Source organism: Poeciliopsis prolifica, unplaced genomic scaffold, assembly GCF_027474105.1.
Source record: "Poeciliopsis prolifica strain line A6 unplaced genomic scaffold, Auburn_PproV2 SCAFFOLD100, whole genome shotgun sequence".
Taxonomy (NCBI): domain Eukaryota; kingdom Metazoa; phylum Chordata; class Actinopteri; order Cyprinodontiformes; family Poeciliidae; genus Poeciliopsis; species Poeciliopsis prolifica.
In genome coordinates, this window is record NW_026562475.1 from 237,047 (window position 1) to 260,299 (window position 23,253).

The following is a 23,253-nucleotide window of genomic DNA, read 5'->3' on the forward strand; positions in this document are numbered from 1 at the left end:
GTTTGAAAATGTTAATGCTTTTAACGCAGTCTCTCCTCATTTGCGTCAAACTGTAGAAAAAACAGTGGGACCAGAAAGGCTTGTACATAAACCATTCGCACACGTGGACAGAAGTGGAGCTGGGCCAACAGATTTCCTTTAAATCACATGAAGTCAGCGAGTCCTGGAAATACGGGAAAGTATTTCCAGGACTTACTGGAAATTACGAATGTGGAGACGCACAGATGGCTAAGAAAGAGGTTAGAAAAGCACTGGGTATTTATTATTGAGCTCTATCGCTTCACTTCAACATCTGTGCTGAAACATACCATCACGCTGAATACGGTTACCAACAGACCTTATCTCTGGCTCAATGATTAGAAATTAAAACTCAACAATAATAATCCTTTAAGCATCATCCTTTTGCTTTTTTTAAACCTTCAAATAACCTAAAAAATACAACAGGCTTTGTCAAACACCTTGTTTAGAAACATGGGCTTTCCCTTTCTTTAAAACTCTTATAGACTTCTAAATGAACTTATTTTGCACAGTTTTGAATTTGTGGGCCAACCAAAAAATTAAATAAATAAAGTCAGCAATATAGTCAATAACCGCCTCTCGCCTGGAACGCAGCTGGAGAGGCACCAGCACCTCCCGACCCCGTTAGGGAGAAGGGTGACCGGAAAATGGATGGATGGATGGATATAGTCAATAAACCCCCAGTTGAAGGCCTGATGCTGACATCCCTTACCACTGTCCTCAATGCACAGTGGCTGATTTATATAAGCCAGGACTGGGCAACTCCAAGCCTTGAGCGCCGGAGTCCTGCACCTTTTAGATGCATCTCTACTTCAACAGACCTGAGTCTAATAATGAGGTCATTAGCAGAAATCTGAAGAACTTAAATTCACTTAGGAGGTGATTCCACGGTTTGACTGAATTTGTTGGGCCAGGGAGAAGTCTGAAGGTTGTAGGACACTGACCCTCGAGGACCAGGACTGCCCACCCAGGTCATAAACCTGAGTGAAGACCCCCCCATCATCTTTTTCAAATCAGACAAAATTGGTGTCTGTTTGTGCAGCAACATTTTTTGTTTGTGCCGCTATCATTTTAAAGATATAAAGAAATGTTTGCAGAAGTCATGAAAGGCCAACTAGCCCCCTATTTAGTTTGATTTGAAGAATCAAATCAAACAAAATAGGTGTCAATTAACTCAGCTGCGATTGTGCAGCAAAATATTTTGTTGCTGCTATTATTCCAATGATATTAAGAAAAATGTTTTCTAGGGGTTATCAAAGGTCAGCGACTCCGTGGCTCCGCTCACATTTAAATTGATTTATTTATTTGCACACACTCAGTTCGGCTAAGTTGGAGCTTGTTTGTGTTTGTGCTGCTTTGGGTTTGAAGATATTAATGATATTAATATTAATGAAACAGTCCCTCTATTTTGATAAACAGTTTATGCTAGTTTGTGCACTGATTTGAAGTAGTCAAAATAAGTGTTGATGACTGTTGATTATGAAATTGAGCTGGAAATGGCTGTCTTCACTCAGGTCTGAAATAACCAGCTCCAGTGGCTTGTCTCTCTGTAAAACAGATCCATGCCTTTCTCACTAAAGACGGAAGAAAGCACAGCCAAGTCCAAACAGCGGCTCCAGAGCAGGCGTAGCTGGTCTCTCCCTCTCCACCGGCTCCTGTACAGATCTATACCATGCAGCTCACCGCACCTCAGTCCGTCAGTTGTCTCTTGGCGTTAATGCACAGTTAGGTTGTTGCACTTTTTAGCCGTTTTTTCCCAAACATTTGATGATTTTTTTCCTCATCAAATGCTCACGAAAGTTCCAGCAAACTTGGAGGAGTCTTCCCTATCGTCTCTCGCTCTCCTCTCTCAATACTCGAGTTGGTTCCACCCCTCAGTCGATCAGAATTCAGGAAAAGTGGAATCACCCAACAGCAACTGACCCTAGCAGAACAACCAAAACTATATAGTTATTATAGTCATTATAGACTTTCAACCTTGTGCTGAGCTGTGCTTCATACAAACACAGAAACTTTACAAAGAATCTGATCTGTTTCTCACTCATTTTGCTACTTGTGGCTCAATGTTGGCGCTTAAGAGGTAACTGAGAGAAATACACATTATTACACATTATTCTTTCTTACAATGACAGAACTCAATATTTGAACAGACTTTTCACTTCGACTGTTTATTTTCTTTTTAATGAACTCTTGCTCATTTCAATCTCTTGCCAAAAGAATGGTCAATTATTATATCCTATTTCAATATGTTAAGTTGCATGCATTAAATTTGTTATTTTTCAAAACAATAACATGTTCTTGGGATCAGGGGGTAACATGTGAATGGAAAACAAAATACAATACATCATGTATATAAATGCACAAAAATAATATTACAAAAATCATGTGCAACTGTCAGGTAAAGCACAAAGAGTGATTGCACACTGACTGGGGTAATCATAGTGTGACATGCTGTGAGCTTCACTTTGAGGTGCCAATGGACATCGTAGTCCATTCATAGCTGGTGAGACACTGACTTAATCAGATCATAATCAGATATAAAAATATAGACGACCTGCATGTTATTGTTTGTATAAGAAAATTTTGAGCATGCGGACAATGCTAGAGGGCAAAAAGACAATTCTTATACATGTCATCCATAGCAGCGCTGCAGTTGTAGAATAATTCCATTAATTCAATGAAACTTGGAAATTTAGGTATTAGGCTTAGTGTTTATTTTGCAATTATTAGTAAGTGATTGCTGTGGTATGAGGGAAAACAAAACTATAAATATATCACTGCATAGTGAGCTCGCAATTACTGTATATTACACTGCAGTTGTCTGGGATCATGAGCGCCCCCTGCCATGAGGCAGGAGAAGTGCCTGCTTCACCTCAAATTTGTTCTCTGCCGTTTCTGATCACTGCTCAGCACAGTTGGTGACAAAAAGCACCGTACATTATGTACATACGCTAAATTATAACAAATTAGTTCATATATGAAATGTTTTTTCACCATTTTATTGGACTGGAGGAGCATGGTCCCATAGGATGGCAGCCGATGCAGTTAGCATAGGTTAGGTGAGGCTCAGCGCGCTGCTGGCTCTTCTGAGCATTTGAATGGGAAAATACGAAAATTCAGCAATGTTGAAGAGAAAAAAATAATCAGAATAAATACTTTACAGTACAAACCACAGAGTGAAAATAGCAACATAAATGATTTTATCATTCTATTTTCCATGATCACTGGTGAGGCTCTGCCTCATTTGCCTCCCCTGACCACACGTCACTGGTGACACTCCACACTGACCTACAGCTGAAATACCTGCTCTATACATTTCTATTTTTATTTGCGCAGTCTCACCTTAGCAGGAAGGAGACATTTTCAGTATGCAGCAGTGCCTGCTGGAGGTTTTCCAGAGCAGTTAAGTGTCATATAGAGCTGTGGGCAACGCACTTATGGTACTTTGCCCCAAATATGCTGACAGGTAGCTGCTGAGTTCAGGTTCCAGTGTAAAGAAAAGAAAAACACCTCAGAAACATGATGGGTGACCATCATGTTCAGAGCAGACAAAGAACCACACATGCCAAGTAACCTACAGATACTTGGCATCTGTAGGTTGGTAAAAGTGCAATGTTCACTAGGCAGAGTTTATGTTTCCTTAGGACAGATTTTTCATCTTTCATCTTTTCTGTAAGAAATGTCAGCATTTTATCAGTGACACACTATTAATACAGTTTTGCTTTGGGTCGAAACCTCATTTACCCATCCCTAGTATTCATTTCCATTCTAAGAGATATTGTAATGTAATGTTTGAATGATGTAAAAACTCTGCATTTTTCATATTTACCAGGTAATTTTACATAATCTGATGTAGTTATTTTAGTAGTAATGCTAATATTTCAGGAGAATATGCTTTCTCCTGGACACTCTCTAGACAAAGTTAGGCTGGTTGGGCTTTCAGAAGTTGTTGTGAAAAATATGTATTCTAAACCGATAGACCAAAAACGTGCAAGCACACGTGCAGAAAATCAGCCAACACAAAGCAATCAGACTTTACTTTTTTTTATTCTTTTTTAGCAGTAAAAAAGAGACGCTTACCATCACAGACTAGAAGTGAAAAAAGGTCTATACAGCATATCATTAAAAAACGGGAAGATTCGTTGCTTATGATGTAAGAACACGCCCAGTGGTCATCTGATGTCCTGTATCACTTAAATCTCTATTTCCTTGGAGATTGGACTGAGAAAGTGATTCAGTTTCTGAATCTGTTACAAATACAAAGGCCTTTGTGTGAAAGTATGAGTGTAATGTGTGTAGCGAATGTGTGTACTTGACCTTGGTAAGTGTCTCAAAAGTCAAACTTTAAAATTATATACTAAAAAATGATTTAAAGCTAAGAGTAAAATAATGTTTTCCAACCAAACCCTGAGGCATTTGTAGAACAGCAGCTTTTATATGGGGATAAAATGTATTCACGGTAAAGACTGACAGCCCATTAGTTAAATATTTGATCTCTTAAACACCCCTTGTTATTTATTTGGAGGTTTATTTTCAACACAGGTTAGTGAGCTTTAACACATCTGAAAGTTGATTTTACTCATTATTTTAAAACAGCTTCTGATCATTAACACCAGCCTTGCTTAGTTTGCTTCAATTAAACTCTGGTTTGTTTGTCTACAAAGTATGAGGTTTTTTGTTGGGTTGAATGCTAATCAAACTCTGGTCCAACTCCAAACCTCAGTCTCAGTTTGGTTGAAGTGAAATTTTTGAATGGAAATCAAGTGGACTGGAGAGCACTTCAAAACCAGGAAGTGGACAACTACACAGGGCATTCTGGGTAAAAACAACCCAATCAAACACATGAGCTTAGCATGAGCAGAGAATGATTGGTTTGACTCAGAGCAGACAAAGAGAACCACGGTAGCTGTAAATGTAACAAATGTTGCATTTGTAATCAAAGCTACATTACCTCAGATTACCATCAAGGTCACAATGAATATTTTCCTCACTTCCATTACGGAATATCATTTTGGATAAAAGTGACATCAACACAACTCACATGTTCATCAATAACAGATCAGGTTGTTTCAGTTTTCACTGGAAATTAAATTGAGAGGAATAAAAACACACACACACATTACAGACAAATCCAAGAAACCACCCAGCAGCTCTTCCTGCATATCAGTTTGACCCAGTGCTGTTGTGATTGTTTGTGCTCAACCAAAGCCACAAGGAGATCACTGAGTTCCAAACATGCCGGTCACTTTTTTTTATCTTCACATCTCTGCTTTGTTTGCTTCGGCTGATATCTATGAGATGTACATTTATATATTTTTCAGCAAATAAAAGATTCCCATCACTGTTTTTAACACAAATTCGGTCCTGGTGGCGTCTTAGCCTAGACTCTTGTGTATGATACACTTGCATATCTTTGTGTGCTTGGCAGGAGGCAACAAGGGCAGGGAGAGCAGAGTGGGGCTTCATGATGAAATTCAGTGACAATTTGAAGTCTCCAATCACCAAACTATGTAAGAAACTGAGGGAAGAAAAGGCAGAAAGGTGAATTGACAGAAATAGGAGGTGAAGAAAAAGATGGAAGGCTCCAAAGTGTCACAAAGGTGGTGCAGTGAGAAGGTGAGGTAGACGCTTGGAGATCCAGGTCAGATAAAAGTGGGTTGGTTTTAATGGAGGAAATGGTGATGATGATGATCCAGAACACAAAAAGCAAACAACCCAGCAGCATGGCTGAGCGGAAGCCAGGGTTCACATCGCTAGCAACAGATCTTATGAGTGGACAGGGACAAACAATAGCAAACTCCAACAAGCAATGACAAGGATCCGACGAGGAACGAAGGACACAGGTGGGATTAAACACACAGGGCTAATCGAGGAGACGAGACACACCTGGGAGTGATCAAGGGGGAAGACAGGACAACACGAAGAACACAGAAGACACAGAACTCCAAATAAACTCGCAGGAACTGAAATAAACACACGGAAAACTGGGAACATAACACAGAGAGAGCTGAACGTGGAAAAAAAGAAGAGAAAGACTGTCAATTGCTTCATCGCACAGTTAAACTAGAGACATGAAAGCATAGCCTCGGTCTGTTTATCATGTGAAAAAAAAACTGTTTCTGTCTCTGATTGTGCCGTTGCATCTCCTGCAAGCTTTTTCCCTCCTTCTCTGAGTCTGTCAGTCTGTGTAATTGAGACTAATTAATCTCATTCCTTTCCACACAACAGCTATAGCTGCAGGTTTCACCGAGTTGAAACATCAGCGATAAACAACTCAGTCAGATTTGTTGCTGTCTGTGTGCTTCTAGGGAGGACATCTGAATCACACGCAGAGACGGCAGAGAAAAAGAACAGCAGAAATGGAGGAGAGGGGGATGAAAAGGAAGAAAGAAAATAGATGAAGGAGACCCAGAGCCGGGCCCTAGTTAGCACCGTTCAGCAAGGAATGATGAGGAGTTGCATCATCAGAGAGAAGGAGAGGGGAGATCACCTACTGGAAACATCAACACATTTTAACCTTGATGTTCTCCTCTGTATGGTAGCTGGACTGTGGGGCATCACGGAAAATAACGTGACCCCGCTGACCTTGAAAAAAACTCATGCTGTAATTATGCTGGATGTTTCATCTTTGAACACTGGGGCACCATCGTGTTTTTGGATTGAAAAGAAGTTCAGGTGTCAGATTTCCAGACTCCTCTGTTCTCACTGAGATATTTTAAAAAATAAATGTAAAAGTTCAATAAAATATGGCAAAGATTTACAAGGAGGGAAGAAAAGAAGAGACTGTCAGCTTTCCAGTCATTCATCCAATCATCTTTAGGATGGATGGATGGATTTTTTAGACAATCTTGGTTAATATTTTTACATTATTAAACTAATAATCTGGTAACAGTCAGTTATGAGCTGAACATGGCTCCCAAACAGCTGAGATCATTACACAGCCACGCTTAAAACTAAAGCATTATAAAGAATAAGTAAAAACCATATGCATACAGAAAATTAGAAGATCTTCATTAACAAACAGAAAGACATAATATTTATTCTGCATCAAATTTGGTGGATATTCAGCCAACAAAGCCATACTATAAAATGTCGTGCAAAGGATTAAATTTCCAAACCAAACAACAACGAAACAGTCTTCCAGAGAATGTATATTTCCCCTTTTTTGTGCTTCAGGCAGTTTCAACTGAACACGTTTTCATTTGCACTGTGAGTTCATTTGAATTCAGTCATTTGAAAAGATAAAGTCTTTCTCTAGCAATTTTTACCCACTCTCCCTTCCTTCTTTATCAACAGGAACTCATTTGTTTTACCTTGTTTGCAGAGCTCTATCAAAAATTAAAAAAAGGGAAAACAAATTGTTTTCCTGTTCTACATTTTAATGCTCTGTACACCAGGGAGAGTTGGTCTTCCTGCTTAGAAAGACAACAGCATCTCCCTTTGCCTGCACACAGAGTGCAGCTGAGCTTCAAGGCTGCTTTTTAAACACAATGACAAATATATCATCTGTAGTGGAGATTATGTTTATTTGAACATATCCAGGGATTTTCTGTTTTTGATCTTCAGTGGGTTCTCTCTGTGTTCTCTTGTTTCCGCCTGACGGCCAAAAAACAAACATATTGATTGCAAATTAACCGTGAATGGGTTTGTGAACAAATAAGTGACTGATTTGCAAAAATAAAAAAAAAACCTAATGTCTTATAGCAGTGGTTTCCAAAGATTTTCTGGGCCCCCCATTAGATCACAATAAAGAAAAAAAATCAACTGTGCACACATCATTCAAGCAGATATAAATCTATACACATTTTATTTTCAAACTCCACTGAAGTTCATTTCACACCTCAGGTTGCAACAAAAGAACACACTGTTCTTGTCAAGCACGAATATAACAATTACCCTACCTTCACCCGCTGTAGTAATCTCCGTCTCCGGTACAAATACGCTTCAATCTCACTGAAACAGCTGGCTTCTGTCGGCTCTCTATTGTTGTTCCCTTCATGTGCAACCTGCTGATATTTTCACATTTCTCTTCTGCTTAGCGCTTGTTTGGGTTTTCACAAAGATTCTTGCCTTGGCAGCGTTTGTGTTTTGCTTTTCATCAATGAAGTCATGAAGTCCTCGACAGCCACCTCCTGCCTGGCTGAGTTCACTGTTGTTTCTTCTAAAGGAGATCTGGGGAAGTTTTTGGGGGTAGTTTACTGTCTGTTTTCAACCTTCATTTGCCAATGGTTTAGCATTTTGGACATAGACCTATGAGAGATTTTATCATGGAGATTTCATCTCAATGAATTCAAGCCATTTAAGTTGTATGCTGTATCTCCCTAAAACATGTACATAGACAAAAGTCTTGACTCAATGGATTTTAAAAGCCAGATTGTGAACCAGTCAGCTTATCCTGCTGTTCCTTGACATAAGAAGTAATGTCATTGTAAAAGCTGCACAAGGACGATTGAAGCACCCAACCTAAAATCTCACTCCAGTTTCATGTTAAAACAATTTTTGCATTTCATGGACTGTTTTGTTCTGTGAAGGGTTCATGTATTGCCTGAAAATACTTCTAGATCTTTTCATTTCTGACCTGAAGCCCTTGTTACACTGTGTACTGAAGGAAGTCTCATCTACCAACATTTTTAATAAATCTTCCCATTCTGTTTTGTTTTCAAGTTTCCAAATAAAGATTTGATATTAAAAGCATTTAGAGTTTAAAGGCTACAAAGTGTATAGTGATACAGTTAATGTCTTCTGATTGTTTTTTATATCTACTGATAAAAAGTTTTGTTATTTCAAAACATTTTAGAGCGGTTCCTCATACATTAAATGTAGGTAAATGTGTTAAGTGAATACTATCTCCTGTGACCATTTTTGTGTGGAAATATTGGCTTAAGCTTTGAGGAATTGTCTCTTGAGAATGAAAAACATCCAGATTTATCCTTCTGAGATTCTCTGGAGCACAGTACCAATATATTTGACCAACTCAAATGTAAAATCTTCTTTAGTTCTGTTTCAACAATGTTAATTATTTTGAGGTGTTTTCTTTTGTGTGTGTGTCTAAGTGCCATTGTCAGAATGAGTTTAATAAGATAGTACAGCTGTGGACTGGTGTGAAGTGTTCATCAGCTGAACAGGAAGAGCGGAGTCATCTGGCGAGGTCGCATGGTTTCCCACTGCTCTGTGTGCTGCTACTGTTTCAATAGGAGGAAGTCAGACTGACCCCACAGTAGAGGAATTCCTTCGCTGCTAGGTCATCCAAAAACTGCTTTGTTATGCTTTCACCTGGTCACTGCTTCTTTTCTATTTGTCACTGTTCTTAAATCATGAGGAAAAAAACAACAACAATAAATCAGCGAGTCCAAAAGCAACCAAACGCACAAACTGTATAAGAGGCAACAAGTTCGGCTAGAAAAATCAAAACTAACATGTCATACTTATTTGGATGAATGCTTATTTTAGTGGCATTGTTATTAATTAATTTAACATATTGGACGAAATGTAAAAAGTACTTTGAATTTGAGTTGTAGGCATCCAATATTTCTATAACACTGTACCATCATCTCATTTGCATGTCTTAAAATAAATACATTTTTATAACGTTTTTTCTTTATATATTTCACTGAAATTGTAAAAAATTATAATTTGAAGGGAGCTAGAAAAATAAAGATAAAAACGTTTTCATCAGCATTAACTAGATTGCCTTTACTGCTATTTAAAAAAATAATAATTTTTGCTCTTGTGCACAATAATTAAACGTAAGGAAAGATTAAGTAATAGATTAGTATCCCATGAAAATATTGGATTACAGTATGATACAGTCCAAGAACACCTTGAGTTCATCTCATAAAAGATGTAACTATGATAAAATAGTTTTTGTCCACCAGAAGGCGCATAAGGTATTCACGCAAATAACCTACTGCCTATCAAACAAAAATTTATACAAATTTTTATTTAAAAAAAACAAAAATGTTTCTTTCAGACACTCTGAGTACCAGACTGATTTTCTACGTAACACCTGAAGCTTCTGTTGTCACTAAATTACATCATAAAGCACTTTTTCTCTGATTTCATAGTAAATTCACCATCCATGCTTTCATGAAGTGCAGGCATCCTCAGGCCCTCATGAGTGCATATCCAGGTGTGTGCAGATGTGCGTGCTACTGGAGCACACTGCATGCCAGCAGTCATAAAGTCCCTTCTGGTTCACGGCTGAGGCAGGCTGATGATAGAGAGCATAACATTTGATCAGCAGATCGAAAGGAAAGCCAAATTCCCATCAGCCTGTGCTCTGCCTCTTAAGAATCCAATTTTAGCACCATCATTCAGCACAGGGAAGCTCTCATGCCATATTTTTGTACCAAACAGAAACCAAAATTGGAATAACAGCCAGGCGATTCTCCAAATTCGGTGCATTTTGGGCTCTCAAGTTACTAAAAAATCTATCACAAAAAATGTTGTTTTTAAACACTGCATCTACTGAAGGACTCTTTGAACCTCCAAGACGATATGTCTCCCTACTTTATGCATGAAATCCCAAACATTAATACGAATTTGTCCCTTAGGTTGCTTTAAATTCAACCCGGTAATGGGACAATTTGATTCCTCTATGATTAAACTAATTCTTTCAGTTCCTTTGAGATCACCTAGCCCTTGATTAAAATAACAAATTGTAAGTATATTTTATTTGATTCTGAATCATATTCGACTGATACGTAAAATATGGCAACTTGATGTAAATGGGCTTTTCATAAATTGTGAAAATACACTTTAAAATAAACATCAAATCAGGCTTTTTTATATTTTTGACTCATTCTTTAAACTTTGCAAATAGTCCAACAAATATTAGTCTAATATTTGCTGTTATTATAAAAAAAAACAACAGACACACATACCCACACAAACACATGTTTGTGCAAAAGTTTGAACATAAAAATAAAAGCAAAGTTATCAAGTATTTAAAGGACAAGAAGAACTACTATTTTTTGACATGCAAACATAATAAAAAAATGTCTGCAGTTTTAAAGATCTTCTAAATCCTGTTAGCATGTGTATGATGAAAACAGCACTGCATACCTGCTCAGACTCAAGAATGAGTTGTAAAAGGAGATAGACATCCTGTGACTTTTTAAAATATAGTTGTTTTTCAACATTTTTAACTAAAACAAAATCAATTAAGGATCAAATTGTGAATAAAACATTTATTATGCCAAATGTGAAACAAAATCAAAGGTAGGGTTCACAGAGGAAGTTTTCTTACATTTTCTTTCTAATTTTTGTAAAACAATGATATTAGGCAAAAAGTCCAGATATTTTGATGATAACCACAGGAACAGCATATTTATTTTCTCATAAAACAGCCAGTATACGCTTTATTTTCCTGTAGTAATTTTTGTGTTCAAGTGTTTCTATGCAAAATCCACATTTTTAGCTCTTGAATAAATTTTTTAGAGCGTACTTTAATTGTCCAAAAAGCTTTGTACGGTGCTGCGCAATAACCCAAGAAAGAGGCTTTATGTCTTTCTTGGGTTATTTTTTTGGTCTGTTGATTTTTCTCATTCAATTCACTATGATCCGGTTCGGTGCTCGACTGGTTTGAATCCTACATAAAGAACAGGGATTTCTTTGTTTCAATTGGAAACTTCTCATCAAAGAGGTCAAAGGTCACATGTGGGGTACCCCAAGGTTCAATCTTAGGACCCCTCTTATTCAATATTTATATTCTCCCAATAGCTCAGGTTATAACAGGAAATAATATTAGCTACCACAACTATGCGGATGACACACAGCTCTACATTACGATGTCACCAGGTGACCTTTGACCCCATCCAATCACTGAATAAATGCTTAGACAGATAAATGTGTGGATGTGCCAAAACTTTCTCCAGCTGAACAAAAACAAAACTGAAGTCATTATTTTTGGACCTAAAGAGGAACGATCTAGAGCTATAGAACTAGAGCTATAGATCTAGAGCTATAGATCTAGAGCTATAGATCTAGAGTCAATGCACAGCTTCAGTTATTACAACTAAAAACTAGTGATCAGGCCCGAAACCTGGGAGTAGTGATGGACTCGGATTTGAACCTCCAGAGCCACATAAAGACAGTTACAAAGTCGGCCTTCTATCACCTGAAGAACATCTCCAGGATTAGAGGACTAATGACTCAGCCAGATCTAGAGAAACTCATCCATGTGTTTATCTTCAGTCTCATTGATTATTGTAACAGCGTCTTCACAGGCCTGTCCAACAAATCAATCCTCCAGCTGCAGCTGATCCAGAAGCTGCTGCTCCTGTTCTCACTAAAACCAGGAAGATAGAGACATAACACCAGTTTTAAAGTCCCTCCACTGGCTCCCTGTAGCTCAAAGAATAGACTTAAAATACTGTTGTTAGTTTATAAATCAATGAACGGTTTTAGCACCACAATACATCACAGATCTGCTGTTGTATCAACCTTCCAGACTCTCAGGTTCTGGTTCTGGTTCTGCTCTGCATCCCGGGAACCAGAAACAAAAGAGGAGAAGCAGCTTTCAGCATCTATGCACCAAAAATTTGGAACAAACTTCCAGAAAACTGTAAAACAGCAGAAACCCTGACTTCCTTCAAATCTCAAGTAAAAACGCACCTGTTTAGAATTGTATTTGAAATGTAATATGTATGGATTTTATTTTGTGGATATGTATGTAATCTTTTTTTTTTTTTCCCGTTGTGGGCAACGGGGCCCGGCGAATACCCGTGGTTAAACGGACGGCGGAGTCCAGCGGTAACAGGCGCTTAAATTCCGTGACAAAGGGAAGGGGGAAGAAAGGGAAGGAAAAGGGATAAAAAAAATAAAAAACTTGGTATTTTATTCTATGTTGCATGCCTTTGTGTTTTGTGTTTATGATGTAAAGCACTTTGAAATGCCTTGTAGCTGAAATGTGCTGTACAAATAAAATTTGATTGATTGATCTATTCTTGACTATGACCGCATTTGCTTTGGAACTGCGAAACAAGGTCATAATTTCCACATAATCAGTTTTGTGAATCCACTATTTTTATTCTTCTCAGAAAATTTGTAGTTATGCCAAAGTAGCAAGTAGACAAGTTAAAATGCGTGGTTCTAGTCTGTGCTAACACACGATTCCTTCACTCTTTCATTATGTCGAGGCTTTGTTTACTCCATTTGTATGGTGGTAGCATTAATACTTTAATAAGTATCTGACATGCATGGACACTGCAGTTAAATTACGCTGCACTACGTGTTGGTATGGATGGATCCTGTAATAACTCCATGGTAATAAGTTCTTGTGAATGCAAGGTTCTGCAGGTTCTTCGTCCTGCTCTGGGTCAGACTCTGGGAAGCCTGGATGGTTGAGTCTAACGTTAGCAGCTTTAATAATGCCGAACGTATCATATGTGATACATGAGTTTTTGAGACCTCCAAATGAGTAGTGTGAAATTTTTTTCCCTAAAAAACCCGATGTATAAAGTTAGACACATGTAGTGCACTGATAATCCAGCAGGGGGTAGTAACTTTCTCACCAGAGGCCTTTCCACTGATACTACAAGACTGCCATGGCAAAGGACTGGGACACATGCAATTTCAGCAGGAAAACTTTGCCAATTTCAGAAGGTTAAGGTAAGAAACAAAAATTTGTTTTGGGGTGAATTATCAATAGGAACACTTAATGAGTTGATGCAATGTAAAATTACTTAGTATTTTATCATATTTTTTTGTAAAACCATGTTGAAAAGTAATGTATCAAATTTGATACAGTTTTTAACTCGAAAAATCAGTCAGTCTTTTACACACACACACTGCAGACACATGGCATGAAGCCCTACAGCATGTCAAGCAATGTACAGTCTTTTTTCATATAAACTAATGACATGTTTGCATGTGTAGCTGAGTTGATTTTATTTATTTATTTTTTGTAATTATTATTATAAAAAATAATAGTTATTATTTTTCAAAATAATAATAATTATTTTTTATAATAATTGTATAATTGTATTTCAAAACACTTTTTGAAAGTGTCTTCTCAAAACACTTTTTTGTTGTCTGTTGTTTTTGGTTCCTGATGTTGTTCTGGGAGGATGGTTATTGATGTGGCACAGAGTGGAATTCTATGTTTTTGTTTGTTCAAGAAAAAATCATCTTTGAGCATTGTGACCCAATGTATCAAATATGATACAAAATGAAACTCGTATATGAAAAATGATATTTGAAAATATTTTTTTGCTTTGTTCAGAGGGACCAATAAAGGCTCCAGTTTCAAAGAATTTGAATTTTCTGTCAGTTATTTCATGGTGTGGGGTTTACAGTAAAAAGTTTCTCTGCTCATATCACTGCTATCAAACTACAAAAATGGCTGAATGTGGTAGAGTGGAACACTTGTACCTGGAAGGGGCAAAGCTTGAAATGCTTCATTAATATTTAAGAATACAGGTTTCTGTAAAACTCTTCAGAAAAGGTAAATGAGGAACTCAGACAAAAGCAGCACAATTCTACTTTATATAGGCCACAATGATTTACATGTGAAGAGTACGGATCGAAAAGCATGATGTGTTCTCCAACATTGTGGCATAAACACATGGAGGGCTTCATGTCATGTGTCTGCAGTGTGTGTGTGTCTTATATAATCCAGGCAGTGTGTGTGTTGAGCGTACATCTGGCTGATGTGACTTCGCATCCACTTGATTGGGCGTAGTGGGTTTTAGGGTGGTGGTCTAAGCTTGTTATTAGAGAACCCAGATTTTCTGGAAAAGGATGGGAAATCCCTGTGGATTTAACGGCTCTCCTCATCCAATCCATTCTCCTCCACTGCTCCTCTGATTTTAACATAAGCAGCACTTACCAGATGGAGAGAAGAAATTGATTGTTAGAGTGTTAAGCTGGTAGTAATGTCCATGAAAAAAAATCAGCTTTCCCACTCAAAGGAATGGGATTATCAGAAAGTGTAACAAAGATTATAATACTTGCTTAGTGTTTTTCATCTACTATAGATCAGAGACTCATAAAACTATAAGAGTGAGGAGATTTGTGGGTTAAAGGAGAAATCCAGCTTTTATTTGTTTTTTAAGCTTACATTGTGCTTTATACCATGTGTTTGCTTTGCAAACCATGGCGACTGTCTTGGCCAGTTTTATGTTACTCTTGTCAATTTGATCAAATCCTTTATACTGTTGATTCAAGAAACACACAACCAGCAGAAAGTGAATTGTTATTGTACTGTTTGGAGCTGATAGATTCAGTGTTTCACATTTTACTCAGCATAAGCCATTCCTCCCATCATGCTCTTGATAGAGATGACAGTGGAATGTTGTCTGTGGAAGAAAAGCTGTTTAGTTCACAAAGGGGTTGAGCATTTTGTCACTTTCCTAAATTAATGGCCCTATTAATTTTTGTACTTTTTTTTTTTGCCAAAAGATGATTTAGTGAAAAAAAAAAAAACTTTTTGTAAATAATGACTAGGATGATTATTTTAAGAGCGTGACAATATTTGACCATAGATCATCTGTTTATATATCAGTTGCAAAATATATAGATATATATTAGCACACATTTGCAGTGGAAACGCAGCTGTTGCTGTATTTCTGACACATTAGTCAAATTCAGGAAGAATTTGACTAATTCCTCTTTAAAGGAAGGCTGAAAATTGGGTACTTGCTGAAATGAAAGTACAATGAGGTTCAGTCAGCTTGCTGTTTTCCAGACTTAAAGGACAAGAAAAATATTCACATCTGTTTTTGTGTGGAAAATGGAGAAACTGCCTAAAGGTGAATTATAATTCCCTAAAAAATATATGCATGCTGCTCAGTTAAACAAGCTCGGATTAGTGGAAAATAGAGTTACCTGAATCGAGCAGAGCAGCAGTTAAAAACAGCTACTCGGAGGGTTGACCTATTCTCTATTTCTAGTAGAGCAGCTGAAAACAGAAGCAGCAGATTTTGATTGCAGGACTGGAGCCAGCAGAGAGTCTCTGGGTTCACGACTCCGAGGAGAAACACTGAAGACCTGAGAGCGAAACGCAAACATAGAGTCACACAGGAAAAACAAGAACATGAAACAAAGGCAGGAAGTGGAGATTTTTGCTTCAACTTGAGCATAAACACACAAATGCATTCACACACACACACAACACACACTTCCAGGAGGATTAAGTTAGTGGCCAACAGCAGGAGCTCTATTTAATGTATGATTAACAAATTAATCTGTGGTCCCACTCAGGATGGATTGATGAGCCATAAATAGCTGCCATGAATCTTCTACAGAACTAATGACATTAGCGTGATTAAGAAGATCTGGATAGTTGGCTTCATTTGAGCTTTTAGACCACTGCCCACTTTCTGGCTCTGAGTGAGTTTAGTTAAGTTACTCAGCATTTAAATGGCTAAACGCAGTCGATATTCTGGAAATGACATGAATGCTAAAAAGAAAAAAAAAGTGTGGTTAAAGGTTTGATTCTCTGGTTTTATATCAACTATTTGGGAAAAATAACCTCTGCTGTTTTTGCATGTTTTATAGAACTTCCGTAGATAACTATTACAGTGAATTTGTTGGGAATATTTACATTATGAATAACATTTTGATGGTGGGTTAGGTGGGATGTGCCAGAACACCTCACCAGGGAGGCGTCCAGGAGGCATCCTGACCAGATGCCCGAGCCTCAACTGGCTCTTCTTGATGTGAAGAAGCAGCGGCTCTTCTCTGAGCCCCTCCTGGATGGCCGAGCTTCTCACCCTATGTCTAAGGGAGAGGCCAGACACCCTATGGAGAAAACCCATTTTGGCCGCTTGAATCCGTGATCTCATTCTTTCGGTCATGACCATAGATGAGGGTGAGAATGTAGATCAACTGGTAAATCAATAGACCAGTACAGCGCCCGCTTCACGGCAGATGGTGCGCCAATCCGCCTGAAGATCTCCTGCTCCCTTCTTCCCTCATTCGTGAACAAGATACTTGAACTCCTCCTCTTGGGGCAGGACATCTCCCTCGACCCGGAGAAGGCACTCTACCCTTTTCTGGCTGAAGACCATGGCCTCGGATTTGGAGGCACTGATCCTCATCCAAGCTGCTTCACACTCGGCTGTGAACCGCTCCAGCGAGATCTGCAGATCACGAACCCTTGAAGCCAATAGGACCACATTATCCACAAAAAGCAGAGATGTGATCCAAAGGTCACCAAAGCAGATCCCATCAACACCTTGGCTGCGCCTAGAAATTCTGTCCATGGAAGTAATGAACAGAATCGGTGACAGAGGACAGCCCTGGCAGAGTCCAACTCTCACCGGAAACAAACCCGACTTACTGCCGGCAATGTGGACCAGACTCCGACACCGGTCATACAGGAACCTGACAGCATGTATGAAAGGGCCTGATACCCCATACTGCCAGAGAGCCCCCTAAAGCGCTCCCTGAGGCCTAACGCCTTCTCCAAGTCCACAAAACACATGTAAATTGGTTGGCTGAACTCCCATACACCCTCCAGGAATCTGCTGAGGGTGTGGAGCTGGTTCAGTGTTCCACAACCAGGACGAAAACCACACTGCTCTTCCTGAATCCGAGGTTCGACTATCTGATGGACCCTTCTCCCCAGGACCCCAGAATAGACCTTGCCAGGGGGGCTTAAGAGTGTGACCCCCCTATAATTGGAGCACAGATTCCAGTCCTCCTTTTTGAGCAGGGGCACCACCTCAGTCTGCCCCCAACGTCCATGCGATATTGCAGAGCCGTGTCAGCCAACACAACCCTACAACATCCAGAGCTTTTAGGAACTCCGGGCGAATCTCATCCACCCCTGGGGCCTTGCCACCGAGGAGCTTTTTAACCACGACGGTGACCTCATCCCTAGAGATTGGAGAACCCATGGAAGGCATGTTGGTGGGATTAAGGAGGTCTTCAAAGTATTCTGCTTACTGGCCCACAATGTCCCGAGTTGAGGTCAGCAGCACACCGCCCCCACTATAAACAGTATTGGTGCTACACTGCTTCCCCATCCTGAGACGCCGGATAGTGGACCAGAATGGCCTAAAAGCCGTGAGGAAGTCTTTCTCCATGGCCTCTCCAAACTCTTCCCATGCCTGAGTTTTTGCCACAGCGACCACCCGAGCCACATGCCACTTCGCCCACAGGTACCCATTACCTGATTCTGGAGTCCCACAGGCCAAAAAGGCCCGATAGGACTCCTTCTTCAGCCTGACAGCATCCCTCACCGAAGGTGACCATCAACAGATTTGAGGGTTGCTGCCGCGACAGGCACCAACAACCTTGCAGCCACAGCTCTGATAAGCTGCCTCGACAAAGGAGGCTCGGAACATGGTCCACTCAGCTCCCATGTTCCTCTCAGATGTTCCCAGCAGACCCAGACAACACCTTACCATGTCTGGTAGATCTGGTAATCATGATCTGTGTGTTTCTAAAAGCATGAAATTACTCAATTTTTTGGCATAAAATGGCTATAAAAGAAACAAAAAGTCAGAAAAAGCAAATTGCAGCTTGTGCAGCCATCTGTGACTTTCCTGGGTCATGTGATTTCCCCAAGGGCAGAGATATCTCCAGGATTAAAACCAATATGGCGTTACCTCTCCCTTAAAAAAAAGCAACTATTGTAGGCATTTCATTCCAAATTACGCTGAGATTGAGAAACCTCTGAGAGAAATATGTCATGACAAGAGATTATTAATGAGCTCACACATTTTACATAGGATTGAAGTTGTTCTGACGTCATTTGAAGCACTGAAAAAACACCTCCAGAGACCTTCAACTCTGGAATTTTCCCCGATCTTTTTTGAATGTTTTATAGAGATGGTTAGATGAGAAGGGTTTTTATTGCTTTGCTCCAAAAACATGGTGAAAAATTGAAACTGGTCGCTATTTTTCAGATTAGATCCTGTAGCAGCCGCATTGTCACGATGTTTGTGGCAAGTGCAGAAAGATGGCGTCTGGAGACATCGTGGTATTCTAATCTGATTTTGTACGCTTCCCACAGTGTCACACTAATTTGAGCACCTATCTGCTGTCAGATAGGTTGCGTTATATACGCGTTGCTATACCATATCATATTTTGGTTGCATTTAAATTGAACAGAGGAAAATTCCTATAATACAGCTGTAATAAATTTGAACTTAGACAGGTTAAAATACCTATAGTTGTCCAGGAACTGTTAGTTATAACAAAACAGTTTTTATAAATTAATGAAGCGCTTCAGTAGAAACATGATAAATTAGTTGCTGTAATTCTAAATGATATTGAGATCTTTTCTGTATGTGCACTCATAGCTACACTTTAAAACAGGATCCTGTACATTAGAGATGAATTAAACATTTAGATTTTTAGGTGGAAATTTAAACTATTGAAGCTTCACGTAAATTTGGTCATTCAATTTAAGAAAATATGTATATAAAATATTTGACTGTAATGCAAATTTGACTGACTGAATTCTGACGGCGTCCAAACGTTTTGTTTGTGTCTGTTTCATGTTGGAGTGAATGTTTGCTTACATATAATGTTTGTCTACATGTTCTGTGTTTAATAAAACATTGAACTAACATGTGAAGAAGATAAAAACACAATCTTATCTGCAGGATTCCCAAACATTGGAATGGGACCACCGATGAAACCTGGAATTATTTTAACAACATGTAATGACAACATAATTAACTACTGTATTTCTATAACAGATCAATTAAAGACAGCAGGACCAAGGACCTGTGCCAGCGAGCAAACCATTACATATCCTAGAGCCTGGAGATTTTGTGTTTCTTAAAAATTTCAGGAAGAAGAACTGACGACTCAGGATTTTCTTAAATCCACCTGGGTCCACGCCAATCACTGGTGAGAAGTTCACTGGGAAATCAGAGGGGACCAGCTCAGAATCCCACAAGGGATTCCAACAAAGTATCCCTGAAAAAAAGGGATATTTTTTTAGGGATATCTTTGAATGTCACAGCTGATATTCTATGAGTTAAGAAATTCTGCCTGTAAATCTTTCAGTGTTTTTTTGGGCAAGAACTGTAATTGTTTTTTTGTTTTTTTCTACATTAAATTGTGTTTAATGTACCGACGGCCCACTCAGTCGGTGCTCTACCTAGCTGAGGCAGCATTGAGAACATGGTCGGGATGGGACATCGCCTCAGAACAACACCCACGTGGATTAAGGATGCCATACTTCATAAACCATAATTGCCCTGATGTTGAGATTGAGTTGATTTCGCAGCACCCAAGGTTTTCGCTTTGCTTCATACCACTAGAAGACAAAACACTTGCTGAAACTCCTATGATGTTTATTTTCTGGACCATTGCTTAATGACGAATATGGACTGATGTTTTGTGTTCCTCAACTGTCTTCTAGCATTGTTTACTTCATTTCATACTTACTTCATTTTATTATTTCTAGGTTTCATTTACTTAGTTATTTCTTTGCTACCCACTAGAAAAAAACAACAACAAAAAAAAAAAGAGTGAAGTTGTGAAGTAGATTTTTGCAGCATAGTGAAGATGTTTTTTCATGCAGCTGCAGAGGGTGTACTAACTAAGTGAACAAGATGTGTCTGTTGAAGTTTCTAGTCGGGTTATCTGGGAACTTGCTGTTTTTGTGGTCAGTTATTGTGGACTTCCCTGCATGGTGTTTAGTTTAGTTTTTAGTTTAGTGTTTAGTTTTCGCATCCCATAGACATGATAGTGAATGAGCGTGTAAGGTTGAACTGTTCCGCCTGTTTCCCTTTGTTTCTTTTGTTTGGTCTTAGAAGATTGAGTCTCTGTTAGCAGAGAGGTGAATAAAGCAACTATGCAACTCTGAGTTCGTTCGAGCAGAATGATTTTCGCCTAATGCAGTGTATTTTTGCTCTCCATCTGCAGATGTATTATATGTGTTGTTTTTGCTCCCTGACTTTTGTCTGGACCTCAGTATGAATAAATTTCAGGTCGCTTACAATGACGGCATAAGGATGCTCCTTATCCTCATGCCGCGATAGAGTAGTGCCAGTCAGATGTTTAGAAATGCCAGTGTACAAACTTGAGCTGCTGTGCTTTGAAGCATCATTCAGACTTTGACCAATCTTGGTCAAAGCTCAGTGAGCTTTGAACCACCTGGAACCACCTGATACTCGGTGGTACCAGATGGAACCACCTGATACCCGGTGCTACCAGATGGAACCACCTGATACTCGGTGCTACCAGATGGAACCACCTGATACCCGGTGCTACCAGATGGAACCACCTGATACTCGGTGCTACAGATGGAACCACCTGATACCCGGTGCTACCAGATGGAACCACCTGATACCCGGTGCTACCAGATGGAACCACCTGATACCCGGTGCTACCAGATGGAACCACCTGATACTCGGTGCTACCAGATGGAACCACCTGATACCGGTGCTACACAGATGGAACCACCTGATACCCCAGTGGTACCACAGATGGAACCACCTGATACCCGGTGCTACCAGATGGAACCACCTGATACCCGGTGCTACCAGATGGAACCACCTGATACCCGGTGCTACCAGATGGAACCACCTGATACCCGGTGGTACCACAGATGGAACCACCTGATACCCGGTGCTACCAGATGGAACCACCTGATACCCGGTGGTACCACAGATGGAACCACCTGATACCCGGTGGTACCACAGATGGAACCACCTGATACCCGGTGCTACCAGATGGAACCACCTGATACCCGGTGCTACCAGATGGAACCACCTGATACCCTGTGCTACCACAGATGGAACCACCTGATACCCGTGGTACCACAGATGGAACCACCTGATACCCGGTGCTACCAGATGGAACCACCTGATACCCGGTGCTACCAGATGGAACCACCTGGATGTGTTTATTTGTGAACCATTCTATTGTAGATTCTGCTTCATGTTTGGGATCATTGTCTTGTCGGAAGATAAATATCCCTCCCAGTCTCAGGTCTTTTGCAGACTCCAAACAGTTTTCTTCCAGATGGCGCCATCCATCTTCCCATCAATTTTAACCATCTTCTCCGTCCCTGCTGAAAAAAGCAGGCCCAAACCATGATGTTGCCACCACCATGTTTGAGAGTGGGGATGGTGTGTTCAGGGTGATGAGCTGTGTTGCTTTTATGGCAAACATATCATGGTCAATTAAATCAATCAATCCTCTCTATTTAGACACAATTTATGGTGCATAAAAAAAGAAACAGAACAAAAACAGTAACAATTAAAGCCGCACAGTGCCGCTCCGGTCTACTGGTCACCACAGAGGTTCCAGCCAGCCACCGCAAATGGCTATTTTTAGAAGTGCAATAAAAGAAAAATAGACTTGGATTGCTTTGACAAAAAGCAAACATTTTCCTTCAGCTTGAAGAAAGCCTGACGTAAAAAAAACTTATTCTGTTTTATGTTGAAGATGCAGTTAGTCACCACAGGCGCTCGCTGTCTCTTCATGTGGCACTCAGGTCAGGCAGACCTTGATTTAGTGCTGGTGGCATGCTACTTATTGTAAAAGGAAACATTCTACAACTCACCCTGAGAAACTGAAAAATACCTGATACCCAGTGGTACCAGATCATATAAAGAGTCCTGCTGTTCCCAGCTTTTCTTTTCACTGACCCAGTTTTGACCTATTTATCCATTATTATTTTTAAATGCTACCACTGGTAAGCGATGCGACAGACTGGTGACCAGTCCAGGGTGTACCCCACCTCTCGCCCGAACCATTCGCTGGAGATAGGTACCAGCACCCCTACAGACCCCACTGGGGAGAAGGGTGTACATAAAATGGATGGATGGTAAGCTAGCTGGTTTCGTCACACTTTGAGCTGACGTCATGGAAAATAAACAATTGTTTACATGTAGTACTTTGTGGACCACTAGGGGGCGCCCAAAAATACAGTTGAATGCAAGTCAACACAACAGTTTAATATGCGTGTGTGTAGAAGGGCTGTGTTTCCTGCAATCAGTTACGTTTTGGGAACTCAAAGAGAGCCTATAACTTTCTTAAACAGAGTCTTTTCTTTCTTTCCTTGTTTCTGAGAAGGTTTTGGTCATGTAAACATTCAGTGACTGCACGTCTTACAGACAGTCGCAGTCTCAGTATGGGCCTGCCCTGGCACTCCTGTTTTGCTGATCCAGTTTATTTGAATGAGATTAGACAGAAACTGGACCAGTAACAGAAAGGACATATTGCTTCAGTTTGATCAAATTTAATGACAGAAAAAAAGGTGCATCACATGCATGCATGAAGCGGTTTACCCACTCAATAAAATGCAATTAAAGTGAGTCC

The 23,253-nt window shown here is 39.7% G+C and overlaps 1 protein-coding gene across 2 annotated transcripts in view; it reads right to left on the bottom strand.

Annotated features, from left to right (window-relative positions):
* The window catches only part of cdh5 (cadherin 5), a 101,094-nt gene that overhangs the window by 72,209 nt on the left and 5,632 nt on the right, over nucleotides 1-23,253 (bottom strand). The window contains exon 1 of one of the 2 annotated variants that reach the window (XM_055023414.1): nucleotides 7,920-8,567. The exons of the other annotated variant lie outside the window; for it this stretch is intronic. The gene's annotated coding sequence lies outside the window, so the exon portion shown is untranslated. Of the gene's footprint in view, nucleotides 1-7,919; nucleotides 8,568-23,253 lie in introns of those variants that run through there. 2 annotated transcript variants of the gene reach the window in all.